Source organism: Dipodomys spectabilis, unplaced genomic scaffold (genome assembly GCF_019054845.1).
Source record: "Dipodomys spectabilis isolate Male_0828 unplaced genomic scaffold, ASM1905484v1 ptg000443l, whole genome shotgun sequence".
Taxonomy (NCBI): domain Eukaryota; kingdom Metazoa; phylum Chordata; class Mammalia; order Rodentia; family Heteromyidae; genus Dipodomys; species Dipodomys spectabilis.
This window is the reverse complement of record NW_024871120.1, coordinates 738077-755000: the sequence shown is the minus strand read 5'-3', so window position 1 is coordinate 755000 and position 16924 is coordinate 738077.

Sequence of the window (16924 nt, the reverse complement as noted above, 5' to 3'; positions counted from 1 at the left end):
ACCGGGATCCTCGGCTCCGGAGGGCCAGAACCCCCCTGAGCGGCACACCACCACGGGCACAGCGGCCCCGGAACACCGCGGGGGCCCAGCGCCCGCACAGCACCATCATCACCAACGGGCGGCGGCCCACACAGACGCTCGGGAACAGCGTTGCCAGGGGCCGGATGGGGAAGGGGACGAGACCCCCCAAAACCCCACGGCACCCCAAGCACGAGGCCGGGAAGCCACACACCACACGCCCTCGCATCGTGACCCGGCATGGGCTCTAGGCTCCGCCATTCAACACACCTCACGCGAGGCAGGGGCGGGGACGGATCAGGAACGTCCTCCACTCACCACACCAGACGACGGCCAGGGAGAGGCCCCGCGGGACCCTCCCCCAGCTCGGAGGGGGGAGGCGCAGGCACGCAGTTACTGACGTGGGCACCCACTAACGCTCAAAAGCGGGACAGGGAGCGGCAGGGCCGCGGGAGCCCATCGGGTGCGGGCCCCCACCAACCCAGCAGCTCACGCCGCTTCCCGAACGAGGATCGCTAGAGAACCTCTCCTCACTCTGAGGGTGGCCCGCACCCAACCCCGACGGGAACCCCGCCGGGACCAGCACACATCAGAGGCATCCATCCTTCCCACCACGGGGGCAGGGAAGGGTGGGGCAGGGGGGTTCTGCGGCAGCAGCAACACCAACCCTGGTCAGTCGGCCTTGCCGCGCGGGGCCAGAGCAAAGTCGCGCACACGGGCGGAAAGCCCGCACAGGCCCAGCTCGCCTCCCACTGCAACATCTAAGGTCCCCCGGTGCAATAAAAGCCAGGTGACACGGCAGGGAAGACAAGCCAGGACCAGGGCGGCAGCTCATGCTGGGAAGCCACCACCCAGTGCAAAAAGGGAAGAGCGCTCCTCTGGGGAACCGCCTCGACCCCCCCAGCAGAGATGTCAACCTCAATGGTAACTTCTCACTCACACAAGCCCCACGAACCCAAGGACGGCCGGAACACACCACGGGCAGCAGGCTGGCACAAGGCAGCGGACAATGCCAGGATCGGGAATGACACAGCCACTCAGCCTCAGGCACCTGAGAGAACCGACCGGGAGCGTTCCGGGAGCACCGCAAGAGGGCAGAGCGCGAGGTGCGGCTTTTCACACCACACAGCATGGGCAAGCACGGAGCACCGACCCTCCCTCTCTGCGGAGAGAGCCAACCCCCGTGCCGATAACGAGTCATGGGAAGAGAGGAGCAAGATCAGGGCGACCCCCTCCTCCAGCGTGTACAAGTCCCCGACCTCACGGCGAGGGCAGGAAGAGCGCAGCCGGACCCTGTTGCAGCACCCCTGCCTCCCCGCATACCACCGGCGCCTGCACGGTGGGACAGTGAGGGCAGGGGCTCACGGGCAGAACGAGAAGAGCGTTCCCATTCACCATGAATGTCCGTCCCTCGCCTGGCGCAGTTTAGGCCCGGGCCCGAAGGAGATCGCAACATCACCACATCAATCACACCGAGGGGGTGGAGAAGACAGCCACACGGCACTCTGGAGGCGGTGGCCCAGGAAGCTTGGCTCCTGAGAGGGGCCAACAGCCTGGGATAAAAGCGTAGCAGGACAGACACCCTTTCGTGAGTAACGAGCGAGGTAAAAAGAAAAAAGAAAAAAAAACGAAAAAAAGAAATGAAAAAATACCACGGGCTTAAACGTCCCTGGCACTCGGGATAACCAGGACACCTCTGCTGGGCACAGGACCGAAGAAGGTAGAAAGGGAGAAAAGAAAAAAAAGAAAAAAAAAAGCCACGGACAGCGCTTGGGAGTAGCGCAGCTCAGCGGCCGACCAGGCCTGCCATTGGGAAGCGGCAGGTCGGGGGAGTTGGAGAGCTAGGGGCAATAGGAGAAAGAAAAAAGAAAAGGAGCCACGGAGGTCGGGCGTGCCCAACGGCAGAACGGGGATGCCGCACACGCCCAGGCAAGGCGGGACTCGCCCCCCCCCCTTTTCTTCCTCAAGCCAGCCACGGCGAGGGAAGCACACCGCGCGGGCCTACCTACGCACCCCAGGCAACCAACCACTCTCCTCCTCGGCGTGCCGAGGCAAGGGCCAGAATCCAGCACCGGGAGCGGGGGAGAGATCAAGGATGACGGGACTCACTCAGATGCCAACCACCAACCAACCACCACCACACCCACAAGCCACCACAGGGGCACAGGGCCTGCTCAGGGCAGCGGGAGCCCAGGGTGCAGGGGGAAGGACAGGGGGACCCGGACCGGGAAGAGACGGGAAAGGCCCGGCACACAGCATCCGAGAGAGCCCCCAAAGACCTGCTGACAGCCACCGGGACACAGCATGCCAGCACCCTCCTGCAGGTACAAAATCCTCATGTCTCCATGCCAAAACCAGGTCCCCAACACGTCCCCAACAGAGCCAGCACGCACACACCCGGGACTCCCGGGCTCGGGTCCCCGACTCCCGAGGTGCTCCCTCCGCCTTGAGTTTTCCCCTACGCAGGGCCCACCGGGCAAGTCCCTGCAGATGGTAGGTAGGTCCCGGCCCCGAGGCTCGCCTCGGCCGTGCCCACGGCTCCTCCCACCGGAGAGGTCTGTCCTCCGGCCGCCGGGGCCGTGGAGGGAGGCCACACAGGGCCGGCGACCCAGGCCCTCGCACCCGGCATGCGCCAAGTGCTCACTCGGAGGTGACTCTGGGGGGGGGGTCAGAGTCCGGGCCGGGACCGGCCCCACCACCTATCCGCTCACCCAGGGACCCTCTCCCCCGACTCCCGAGACCTCCCTCATACTCTCCTTTTTTCGCCCTCAAAGACCAGAGTCCAGGGAGGGGAGGAGGACAATGCCTAGGGCCCAGACAAAACTACTGGTCGACCCGACAAAGCTGCCACCCCCGCACAGACCGGACACGGAAGAGAGAGCGGCAACGCATGGCCCTACCCCGCGCTCGCCTGCGGGCGCAAAGTCCGACAGAACAGCCGCCCCGGTCCCACCATCTGCCTGCCCGTCTTTTTTTTTGGGGGGGGGGGTTGTTTGTACGTTTTGTTTTCTTTTTCCCCCAGGTGGAAACCAGAAAGGAAAAAAAAAAACTCCCAAAGATGGGTCGGCTCCAGCAAGAGAGGAGCCCTCCGGAGGCACCCCGCTCACTTGTGAAAGTCCGCCACTCGCCCTCCCCACAAAACACTCCCTCCCCCCGCCCCCACCCGCCACCCTTCACAGGCAGGGAAAGGGCAGGGGGAAGACCAGAGAGAGGTTTCTTCTAACACACAGAGAGTAGGTACGTCACACACACAGGTCTGGAAAACCACAGTGACAGTGCAATGGGAAGCGTGAGTCCACTCATCCATCACTGAATGACAGGAAAGCCAAACGAGAGCCGCTGGCTGGTTGGGGAAGGAAGGGGAGGTGGCACCCGTGTGTCGCTTATCCCCGGGCACCACACCGGACGGAACGACCTTCTCACCGGTTCGTACTCTAGCCTGTCCAGACAGCTAGCCTTTTCTAATAGGCTCTGCCACTCTCTCTGAAGCAGGATTCGGGGCATGAGGCGATGAATCTAAACCCTACACACAGGCGTTGGAGGGTAGAGGCATCATCACTCACATGCCTGTGGTGGAGGACCTGGACCTGAGCGTGGCGGTGCACAGTGTGTGTGTGCAGGGCTGGGGGGAGGGCAGGTAGGGAACCCTAGGAGGAAAGACAGGGAGAGACGAGGGGCCCCGGCCCAAACAGAGTGGAGGCATCAGAGGGGCGATCCTATCTCCCGGGGGCGAAGCACAGTTAGAACCCACAGGCCCGGCGGGCATACTTCTCTTTGGAGTTCGCACTGGGAACATACGCAGGCACAAGTGCCCCAACACACACATCGCATCACAGACGGGTAGAGAGGCAGAGCCAGGGAGTCAGGCATGGCAAACACTCTATTCCGTCAACACACACACACACACACACACACACACATGTTACGGTGTGTGTACAATATCCACAAGGTAAAAGTTTATTCATCTGTTCCCCAAAGAATAAGATTATGTCAGTTACAGGGAAGTAGATCGATGGACTAGGAGCGCGCGGGGGGGGGGGGGGGGGGGGGGGCTGCCGGCGGAGAAGGACCTAGAACAGGTGATGCCAGGGGAAGACAGACCGGTGGAAAGACAGACCGACCGACCGACCGACCTACCGACCAATGGCACGGCACGTGTTTTCCCTCCTATGTGGATGCTAGACCTAAACAATAACTGGACATGGTAAGCTACACAGCACTCCGGGCAAACAGAGTGTGTGTGCCCCCATGTGTGTGACACACATACTGTCCTTTTGTCAGAAGGTGTAACTTCTCTGAGCATTTAAGATATTGCAGAGAAGACATAAGATGTAATATCCATAAGTGGCATGACTGTGAAGGTATTATAACAACCGGACATGTTAGGATTAAAGCTGGAATTAGGAGGACAGAAACGTACCTGTCCTAACGCTTTTGGTCATTATTACAAGTATATTTGGTTTAGGATCTTTCAAAACACATTGATTTATCCTTCTGGACACGATGGTCTATGACCACACTAGTAAATAGCCACTTCAAAGCCAGATCATCGGTTGGATACGTTTCAATTGGTTTATATTGCATCCTCCAATATTTTTTTCTTCTTTTTATTCTATCTTCTCACTAAAGATCCAGTGGTATAAAGCTCCTTTTATTCTCTTAATATTCCATAACTGAAGTGATCTGCTTTGTTTTGCAGCTTTCTCAGCTTAATTTAGTCACACATGATGAGAGGTCCAGAAACATCTTTGGGGCCACGGATGGCTTTTGTAAAGTCCATTTGGGGAAATAGCAAATATAATCTACCATGTCCTAAAATGTAACAGATTATCTCTATGGGACCGATAGAAATATCCAGATGTGCCCTGTCAACAGCCAGTTATTTTAATTTACTTAAGGGAAATCAAGTGAATAAAAGTCTATATAGTTCAAGAAATTTTATTCTGATACCTATATAAAAAGTTTACCTGAGTAGGTGAGGACATTGGTTTATATTGCAAGTGATTCTAGAGAAGACAGAGAAAAGAGAATAGAGGGGGATTGTCCCTTGCTGTTGGGTGTGGGGTGGGGTGGAGAAAATAAGGGAATAAGAAGGCCACAGATTGGATTATTAGAGTGAAAAACCGTGGTGAAAATGGAATGGGAAGCAAGTTTACTCACCAATCATGTAATCATTGTCCTAGTTCTCCAGACAGGTTGTAATCTTCTTTTCAGTACTGCTGCTCCAGTCACTCTAGAAAGCATACTTGTAAGCTTCCACTGGCGCTAGACTTTCCGTACTAATTGTAGTCTTGCGCGTCTTTTCACAACCCAGCTTCTCAATGCCATAATAACAGATAACTGGGGAGCCACATTAAAAAAATAGCCTTCCATGGGCTGGGAAGGCGGCTCATTGGTAGAGCTCTTGCCTTGCATGCCTGAGGCCCTGGGTTAGATTCCTCAGCACCACATAAGCAAAAAGAAAAAAGCTTGGAGTGGCGCTGTGGCTCAAGTGGTACAGTGCTAGCCTTGAGTTGAAGAGCTGAGGGACAGCATCCAGGCCCAGAGTTCAGGTCCCATGACCGGAACCTCCCCCCCACAAAAAAAAATAGCCTCCCAGGAAATACAGGAGCCATTTAGTCAGTTTGCCCCACCCACACCCAGAAGGGAAGATAGAGGGTGGGTGTTGGCCTAGTAGGGAGGCAGAGTTCCACAGGTAACTGAGATAACTTTTGTTTTGTAAATGTAGTCATGGCAACGACTTAGTTGCAGTGTTGCTTAGGACCTTTTAGAAGAAACTGGAATTCCAAGAAGAGAAGGACTGTTATCAGGAAATCTAGGCAGGAAGCCTCTCAGAGAACTACCTTTTGCAAAGGCCAAGGCCTAAGTTAATGAGTGTGTAAGATAAGAACACTGCAAGAAAGCAATCTTAAGGTAGTGTTCTATACAGAATATATTAATAGACTTGAAAAATACAAGAAATATCACATGGAAATGATTCATACAAAACAAAAAATTGAAATGAATTCTTTATTTCTTCTTTTCTTCCTTACCTTTTTTTTTTTTTTTGGATGTGAGGATTGAGCTCAGTGCCTGGGTGTTGATATTTACATTTTCACTATTTTATTTTTTCCCCAAGGCAGCTACTAGTATACATTTTTGGGCAACAGCTCCACATGTGGTTTCCTGGGGAATCCTTAATCTCACAGTAGACTAAAAGACTACCCTGTTAGGCCAGCTTGGAAACGACCCTTAGATTTCTCTCAGCCTTCTAAGTAGCTGTGGGTTACAGAGATGACCCAGCAGCATAAGGCTAATGGGGCTCATTTTGTACAGGGGAAATTGTCTTTGATTTGGAACTGGAAAGCTGTGCTATGTATCTATAACAACTGTAGTTTCAGGTCTGTTGAAGGTTTCCTCAGGGCTGATTAGTACTGTGCAATGCAGGACCACAAGGCGGGCAGAATCACATGAGATGGCACTTTATGGTGCCAGTAAAATCAAGAAGCTCTCACTACCCGCCAAGTGTGATGGGTATTCCTTCCTTTCCCTGCCCTCGCTCAGAACAATAGAACGACAGTGAGCAAACTCCATCTAGTGTCCACTTTCTGAAAATACCATGGTTGTGAATTCCAGTTTCCTCTCATGAAATGAATGAATCAAGGAAGGGTGGGGGTGGGGCACTGTAGGAATTGAGATTAAAAATAATCATTGCAGGCACCATGAGACCAAAGTTTGAATTATAAGATTCTAAGGTATTGTATGAGAAAGACAAGAGTTTTGGCTCAAGGAATTAGAAATAGAAAAGAAAATGCAATCTGTGACTAAACAGGAGAGAAAATGAGAAAATATTGGTTTGAGTTTTGAATGTGATTGGTTAATTCTATTTTGAATGGTGAAGGCCAATACTCCATTTTAACTCCAGCTAAACTATTGTATTGTAAATCTTTTTTTTTGTGTCGGTCGTGGGACTTGAACTCTGGGCCTGGGAGCTGTCCCTCAGCTCTTCAGCTCAAGGCGAGCTCTCTACCACTTGAGCTACAGCGCCACTTCCGGTTTTCTGGTGGTTTATTGGAGATAGGCGTCTCAAGGTCTCTCCTGCCCGGGCTGGCTTTGAACTGCGATCCTCAGATCTCAGCATCCTGAGTAGCTAGGATTACAGGCCTGAGCCAGCAGCGCCCGGCTTGTAAATCTTTTAACTTATGCTTCTGTAAAAATTACAAACAGATGCTAACCCTCATAAAGGACACATTGTTAATTCCTCCAAGGGACAATCTGTCTTTATCTCTTTCTTTACTGTGTGACTACACCTAAGCGTCTGGGGCACTATCACAGAACGTTTTATTTATATACGACTAGTTTTCTACCAGTTTTGAGCCACAGCACCAATTATGGGTGTCTCCCGCCAATGGTGGCTTTGAATCATGATCCTCCGATGTCTCTCAGCCATCTCAGTACCTAGGATTATAGGCTTAAGCCATAAGCACCCAGCTCAGAGACTAATTATGTTTACAGCAAAATGTACATTTGGAACTGAGAAGCTACAGTATCTAAATGATTGAGGTCGCAGCTCTACTACAGATTTCCTCAGGGTGAATTAGTATTATATTATGCAAGAGTGAAAACTGGCAGATATCAGTACTGTCCTGTGTGCTTCAGTCAGGCAGAACACGGTGCAACCAGGGTATGGTGCCAGTATAATCACTGATATGCCAGAGTCCAGCCATCACCAACGTTCTTCTCCCTCTCTAGGCAATGTTATGGTGAGCACTCGCCACCTACTGTCCATTTTCTGCAACTACCCAGGTTAGGAATTCCAGTTGTCTGACAGGAAATAAGCCAGAGAATTCTTGTGGGCCCAAAGGTGGGGTAAAAGGCAGGGCACTGTAGGAATGCAACAGAGTTCCACAGAGGTGCAACCACAGAACTCAGTCCAAGATTTGATTTGTCTTCTGGGCTGCCTGACACTCTCCACAGATTATTCAAAGCAGTGGTATTGGTACCAAGCTAGGTAGCAGAGCCAGAAAATAAGCAGTTCCCTCTCCCCCTTAGCCAACCTCCCCTCACACTTCACAGAGAATAAGAAATGGAGGAAATAAAGGGAAAGAGGGGGCAATATGGGTTATAGATTGAGGTATGAAAAGCCACTTCAGTTACCTAAAAACTGACATTTCATATGCCTAAATAATAGCAATGATCTTCACATAGTGGTGACATATGATTTCAAATTAATTTATTGTCATATGATTTCGTGAAATTTTATCTCTTGAGAATACCGATGGAGAGAAAAGGTAAGGATAAGGAAAATCTCTCTAACCTTATCGCTTCTGGCATAAACATTTAACATGTTCTGGAAAGGAATTACTAGAAAATACAGTACATTTCCAACAGAGAAAGAATTACACTATAAGTTGAAGATATGGCATCATTGAATGCACAGCATTAGTAATGCATGCATGATGCCTAGGTTTGAGATAAAGACATACTAATGAAATGTTACACATACAGTTTGTATGCACAAACTGTATACACCTAATAATAGGATATCAAAATATATACAACAAATACTGCCACAGACATGGTTTGGGGATTGATGAGGAAGAAGAGAAATAAATAGAACAAATAAGGGCTGGGAAGATGGCTCAGTGGTAGAGCGCTTGCCTTGCATGCCTGAGGCCCTGGGTTCCATTCCTCAGCACCACATAAGCAAAATGAAAAAAGACGGAAGTGGCGCTGTGGCTAAAGTGTTAGAGCGCTAGCCTTGAGCTGAAGAGCTGAGGGACAGCGCCCAGGCCCAGAGTTCAGGCCCCACAACCGGCCCCCCCCCGCAAAAAAAGAGAAAAAGTCAGCCCGCCATTACATCACACCTGATCAACAATAGTACATAAGTCTGAGTAAGGCTGACCCCAAATCCCTCTTAACTTCAAATCACATGACTTTTCTTCACTCATTGCCTTTGCAATAAAACACAGGCCAGAGGATCCATGCTAGTGCAGACTCTGACATCAGGTCACAAGAAGACAGACAGGTAGAGAAATCTGAATCCCACCTTGCTTATGTCTCATTCCTTTTCACTGTGAAAGGGCCTTACATGCCTTCTCCTGGCTCTAGCTACAGTCCTTTTCTCCCTCTCAAGGACCAGCTGCAAGAGCACACTGAAAAGGCTGTGGATCTTTCCTCAACATGACCTCCTCAACAGGACCATTAATTGACCCCTACTAAGCATGCTGTGATTTTCAAAATCAATGACTACTTAGATAAATTTCAAGTGCCAATAAGATAGTAAAGAATTTCTAAATATAGTGATACAATACTTAGTAGTTCATGAGTTATGACAAAGCAAACCAAAATCTGTTTTTATTTAATTGACATGCTTGTGTTTGGCTTTGCCACTCATGCTTTAGGTTGACCTTGAAGTATGGGATGTCTACAATTATAATTGTTTTTAAGGTGGAGGTATAGCTCATCAGTAGAGAATCTAACTAAGGTCCTGTTAGCAAAATGAGTCCCTTCCCATAGCTTTAGTCCATTCCCTCCCTTCTCCACAGCTTAACATGCTCCCTTCCTAAGCAACGCTAGGCCCACATAGTAAAGGCAGTACATAATCAACTTCCAACCCCCTTTACCTTGGGATGGCACTTCTCTGGGACCGATACCACCATATAAGGCAACAAGAACCCTTAGGGTGAACTTCAGGTTTGGGCAGTTGCAGGACCCTTATCTACTAGGTGGATAGGAGGCATAAATCCTAGTCTGACATGATGAAGTCCCTGGCCCACATGTGGACACCAGGGTCTCCACCTCCTAGCACCTTCTAGCACCTCCTACACCTCCTAGGTTATATAGGTCACCCCAAAAAATAACCGGTGCTTCTTCTCATTCCTCCCTTGGGAGAAGGAGTCTTGCAGGCACTCTTTCCCCACCAATAAACCTTTCTTTGTTCTCTGTACCTTGCTGTCTGCATGGTTATCTGGCAAAGTATACTTAATATTAATTTTGCCATCAGTTCCTTTCCAAACACTGGAAAACCAAAAAACCAGACATCTATTTCTATATATGTGTACATATATATGAAGGCATGAAAAGGTCAACAAGTGTATTATCAGTCATTACTTCATTTACAAAGAAATGAAAGCACAGCACAAATACATCCACGAATCTCTCCTTTAAAAGCAGCTTTGATGTTCTACACAATCCATGCAGATTTATGAAAAATACATATTTTAACATGTACCCTTTCATGTTCCTGTCCAAAAATGAATCTATTTGTCAGCGTGAAGAATGACAACATGTACTATCTGACCGGGCACTAGGCAACCTAATTTTTATTTCCTATATATCCCAAACTTAAATATACCAGGAAGTTATATTGCACCACCACCACCACCACCACAAAAGCTTAGATTTTCTCTGAAACACAGAATCACATTAAAAATTACCTTACAATTTTTCCAAACTTCAGTAGGTGGTATAAATGCTACATGAATAACAAGCTGGCTATACATAAACTGAGGCCCCGGTGGGGCTTTTGTGTATTTCCTTCAACACTAGTTCCTGAAGCCCAGGGATTCCATTCAATGGTAATGCTCGCGGGTTCTGGTCTCCATGGTGATTGGGCCCTGTATTCCCTCACATCTGGGTCTGCATTCCCGGTGAGCCAATCTGTGCGACCAAGCCGCATCTACTGACCCAAGGAGAAGCCGATTTGCTGAAAAGCCTGGGATCCCGCAGGTTGCATGGACCTGTAGTGAATAAAGCCTCACGCCATCGTGCTCTTGCTTGCACACTGGCGGCACGGGGGTGCGGAGCCCAGCCTGGTGCTTGCGGGGAAGGGTGGCCTCTGGGCTCGGGGTAGCAGGGACGTGAACTTGGCTGGCTCATGTCTGGGCACGGATCCTGGTCTAAACTTGTGGTAGAGAATCAGAAGCGCTGAGCAGCAGGCACAACTCTGGCCAAGGCCTTGGTGGCACCGTCCCAGGAGCTGGATCCGGTGAGTCCACCACGCCATGCCTTATAGAAACACCTGGTTAGAGGTGACGGATCCTCCACTGCCCGGTAAGCCCCACTGCACATGCGCAGCCCTGCCCCCCCTCCACCCCTCCAACCCCCCCCCCCCCCCCCCCCCCCCCCGCCCCCGCGTTGCCGGAGGTCAGGGTCCAGATTCGGTCCCCTAGTCAGGGTTGTCAGTGGCCGATGCTGGGTGTGGTCGACAGGACCCGCAGGGGGAGCCGCTGGGCAGAGAACTGGGTCCTTCCGGGGCTCTGTGTGGACCGGCTCCGGGGGCGTTCGTGGGTCATGGGAACCAGGGTTCGGACCGCAGCACCTAGCAACAGAGCGGGACAGCGAACAGTATCAGGAGATGGAATGGCCCCCAAGTGTGCTGGGCACCCACACATCGTCAAGCCGCCTTCGTTGAGGGAAAGGCAGGGAAAGGCAGAGCGGCTTGGGGACCATCTTTCAAGAAATAACCGATTCGGTATCTCGTTAACTGTCATGGGAAAAGCTGCATAGATGAAATCGGAGGCAGGGGCTGGGCCACCGCACCCACACCAGACCGCGGTGAACACAGCTTCTACGTCCCTCCTGGCCACCTCCTTCCGCTGCACCCTCCTCCTCTCCTTTGCCCTTTTATTAAGGGATGATGAGGATGACTCTTAGTGGAGAAGGACTGTCCTGAGAGCAGCCCAGGTCTCCAGGGCCAGGCCATTCCACGGGCTGGAGCTGAAACTACTGTGGTGCTCAGAGCCTGGGTGCAGTGAGCGCTGTTTCCCGCCAGAAGGCATGCTCAGCGCGTGGGCATCATAGGGCCCAGGGTGTAGTGAGCGCTGCTTCCCGCTAGAGGGTCCTCTGGGAGCGTGCACATGCTAGGTTGTTCTGTCAGACTCCCTTCTCAGATAATGATTAGGAGAGTCACAATTAGGTTTGCTTCAAATAAAACCTAAAAGGAAATAAGTTCCATGCATGTATTATAATGAAAGGACTTGAAAAACAATTAGTATTGACCTGTTTTCTGTATGTTAAAGGCTGCTTGGATAGGTGAGGTGAACTAATGTAGGAGAAGTCAGGGTGATAGGGTTAGAATGGGGTACAGAGAAAAATGAAAAGTAGTGAAAGTAATTTTCATGATAGCGAGTACATATGAACAGACATTCCATGCTAATAAGTAGGTGATGAATGGTTGAATTAATTCAGATCATTCATGTGACTTTAGGAATATCAAGGTATAGAGATGAATATGGTTCTGGGGGTAATAATTTTCAGCATTATCAGAGATTAAGTCTTTGCAGGTAATGAGTGTAGTTATTTTACACTGCAAGAATAATACCAAACCCACAGCAGCTTCACAGGCTATCAATGTGAGAATATTATTAGGCAATGTAAAACACGGAGTAAAATGTGTGTTCAAGATTATTACAGTGAGCCAGGAGCTGGTGGCTCATGCCTGTAATACAAGCTACTCAGGAGACTGAGATCTGAGGATCGTTGTTCAAACCAGCCCTGGCAGGAAAGTCAGTGAGACTCTTGATCTCCAATAAACCACTAGAAAACCGGAAGTGGTGCTGTGGCTCAAGCGGTAGAGTGCTCACCTTGAGCTGAAGAGCACAAGGACAGTGCCTAAGCACAGAGTTCAAGCTCCAGGACCAAAAAAAAATTTTTTTTTAAAGTACGCTATCATAAATAATGATGATATTATACTGTCAAAGCAGAGAGGAAGAATGTGAGACCGGATACATCAGAGCTCAGCATGCAGAGTAGCTACCATTACAGGCATGAAACACCAATGCCCAGCTTAATAAGGAATTTGTTATTATAGAAATACTTAAGTAATTGTACAAAGAATTCCAATTCAACATATCAGTTTGTGAGTGCAATGTGTCATTACATTTACAAATAGTATTTTATGAAGTTGATGTACAAAGGATTTTCATGTCCATACTTTAGATCATGAGTGCAATGCATGTGATAGATGTCACCCGTTTTATCATTCTTGTCATCCCTTCCCCAGCCCCCATCACCTGTTTGTCTAGTTCCATTTTCACACATTTACATTGACTATCATGGCTGCATTCATCTACCTTTCCTTTCTTCATGGTCTACCCCACTTTCCTTGACATTATCCTTCCACCCTTGTCATGCTATTCAGGTGTTCAAAGGAGTTACACCATTGGAATCCTTCCTGAATATACTATACTATAGTTCATGCTTTTGTGCAGGGTCCTGTTTTCCTTAGAAACAGCTATTATTCCAAGATCCATGACTTAGTGTGGGGTCAGGGTCAACATTTCACTAGTATGTTTCCCTAGGTGGTCAGATTTCTACCCAAGATAGAAGTCCTGTGGGTTTTGTTGTTGTTGTTCTTGTTTCCCCAAATCCTTGCATTTTCTTTTTATTTATTTCTTGCTCTTTCTTTTTCTTTTTCTTTTGTCAGTCATGGAAAAACACTCTGGGCCTGGACCCTGTCCCTGAGAATTTCAGTTCAAGGCTACCGCTGTACCACTTGAACCACACTGCCATTTCCAGTTTTCTGAGTGGTTTATTGGAGACAAAAGTCTCACGGACTTTCCTGCAGGGGCTGGCTTTGAAGCATGATTCTCAGATTGCAACATCCTGAGTAGTTAGGATTACAGGCAGGAGCCACCGATGACCAGCTCTTTGTGTGTGTGTGTGTGTGTGTGTGTGTGTGTGTGTGTGTGTGTGTGTATGTGTATGTGTGTGTGCCCCAGTCCTGAGAATTGAATACTGACACTTGAATTCAGGGCCTGTGTTGTCTTTGAGCTTCTTTTTTTTTGCACTCTGCCACTGGAGCCACAGCTCCACTTCTGGATTTTTTTGGGCAAGTTACTGGAGATGAGTATCACAGATTTCCTGCCTAGGCTGGCTTTCACCCTTATTCTTCACATCTCAGCTTCTCAAACACAAAGATGGAACTTTAATAATAGCAAGCTATCATGTGACAGATACCAATATATTAGGTTTGCTAGACAGACTACTGAGTTCTCAATATCTCTAATGTGAGTTCAGACCTCCAAAACAGCAAGCAATAAGCCATCATGACTGTCTCTGGGAATATACAATTTTTAAAAATATTCGATTACCAGCTGGGTGCCAGTTACTCACATCTGTAATCACCGATACTCATGAAGCTGAGATCTGAGGATTGCAGTTTTAAGCCAACCTGGGTAGGAGTCACTTATCTACAATAAGCTACTCAGAAAAAACTGTGTAGTGGCTCAAGTGCTTCAATGTGGCTCAAGTGGTAGAGTGCTACCCTTGAGCACAAACAGGCTCAGGGACAGTGCCTAGGCTCAGAATTCAAGACTTGGGACTGGAAAAACATTCTTCCCAGAGCCCCCACAAATAACAAATAGCTTCCTTTATAACGAAGGCTTACATTAACTATATTTATTCTCTGTACAATAGCAAATGCCACCTTATATTCATAAATCAAGACTTACTTCAAAAATTCTATTTTGTAAAAATAGAAAAATGACAAATTCATAAATCAAAAGTGGCTTACGTTAAATAAAGAAGTTTCCAGTTAAAGGAAGAACAGTCCTGGAGCTCAGAATTCAGGGCTCAGCGGGAGACTTGCTCCCACAGACCTAGGACTCACCTGACCTGTGGCTTCTCATATCCAGGAAGTCCAGAAGGATGTTGTAAATGATCATGAGGTTCATTAGGAATGTTACCAGGTAGGGAATAGTGCACTTGATTAAAGTGAGTAGAATTGGATGGGGTGATAAGCCGGGCTCAGGGCTCCTTCCCTGACCTGAGAGTCACCTCGGTGTGGTGTGACTGACATAAATGGTCAAATGTAAGCTGTCTCTAGTAAATCAGAAATCTTGATAAAAATCATTTATCAGAAGTGCAGGTAAGGGAACTAGGATATTTTTCTATCAGTGCAGGACAGAAGCAATGGTGTTTTTTAAACATTTATTATTATTATTGTTATTGTTATCTTTAGGTGGTTGTACAAAGAAGTTTCCATTCTACAAGACAGTATATAAATACAAGTTGTCTGACAACATTGTCACTCATCCCTCCTAGCAATGGTGTTTTGAACAAGAAAAAATAATGAGTCAGCAGTGGTAGAATGCTTGCCTTGCAGGCATGAGGCATGAGTGGGGAGGTGCTGGTAGGAGGCAGATAGTGCTGGGATTGGAACCAGAGTGAGGAGGGGCAGCTGCGAATCATGGCAAATCTGGGAACAGGAAGCCAGCGGGGCAACCTAAGGACATTCACCCACCAGGGCCCATGAGAGGGCCACATCCAGGGCACTTGCAAGCAGGCAGGAGGGACCAGGACACTGCAGTCCTGGAGAGAGCCAGTATGGACTCCCACTAGTGTGTCCTGTCCCTACTGACTGTCCAACAATGCAGCCTCACTTTATTCAGAAGGAACTGGGGAACTAGCTCAGGCCCTGATGCCCTGCCAGTCCCCAGTGCCTTCTCAGGCCACCTTCCTTCTCAATCCTTTCCCCTCCCCCCCTCCCCAACCCACACCTGAATGGAAAACAGAAAAAGATATTTTCAAGTCTTGTTTGTTATAAGATTCTTGAACATAAAATAAAGAACACTTGCAATAATATAAAGGGTTAGCACAATTAAAAAATGATCAGTGCTGAACACCAGGAGCGCTGAGCTCAGACCTGCTGATGGCTGTTGTACACCTGCCTGAACAGACTAACCACCACTCAATATTGCACATTAAATTACAATCATTTATGGGGATTTTCATCTCCATTGTTTCAAAGAAGTTCCTCAGCAATGTGTCATCCCATGATGGATCATGCTATCATCTTATTTAGTGAGCATGCTGAGAGCTGGAGAATAACAGTTCAAAAGCAGGCTAGGCAGAAAAGTCTAGGAGATTCCAACTGCAAAACAACCAGCTAAAGGCCAAGCCAAAGGCATTTTTCAGGAGTTAGAATACCTCATGCTCTGCTATTGTAACTATGCAATCAAAGGTGTGCACATGTGCATCCTGCCTGGGAACATTGCAGTTTCTAGCTTCTGGGCAGCAGGACAGGGAGTTCACCTCTTCTTTATTATTTGGTAGAATCTGGCATTTTGTATAATTCCCTATATTCTCTATGTTTTATTTACTGATCATAGTGATGAAACTCAGGGCTGGGCACTGTCCCTGAGCAATTTGGTTCAAGGATAGTGCTCTGCCACTTGAGTCATAACATCACTTTCTGCATTTTGGTGATTTATTGGAGGTGACAGCCTCATGAACTTTCCTGGGCTGACTTTGAACCATGGTGCTCAGATCTCAGCAGCTAGCATTACAGAACCATGGGCATAAAACTTTTGTTAGAGGTTAGTCCTTAGTGTCTTAGTCAAGATTTTAGCTGAGATGGAGTCAGAGGAGAAGTAGCAAATTCATCCTGACTGTCTGCTTTCAGAAAAACAACTTATTGCATTTAATTTTTCTATAAACTCTGCTCTGTTTCTAAGGAAACTGAAAACTTTTTATTTTTTACTTAATAAGCTGTGTCCCTGAGCTCTTTTTGTTGAGGAGTAGCATTCTGCCATTGGATCCATAGCTCCACTTCTGGAGCTATTTTGGAAATTAAAAAATAAATAAAACTCGGTGGGGAAGGTGGCTCAGTGGTAAGTGCTTGACTTGCATGCATGAAGCCCTAGATTCGATTCCTCAGCACAAACCACATAAGCAGAAAAAGCTGAAAGTGGCACTCATCATTTGATATGGATTAGTTGGTGTCTCACAAAGTTTTTGCCCAGGATGGCTTCAAACCACACATCTACTTCCTAGGTTTACAGGTGTGACCCACTATGCCATGGTTGTGGTTACTATCAATTGTCAATTAGAAAATGCTAAGAAATGCATTAGAGGTTACTAATGCACAACTCTTGGTGTATAATAGAGGCTATTTCATGAGAGCAATTATGTGCACTTTGCA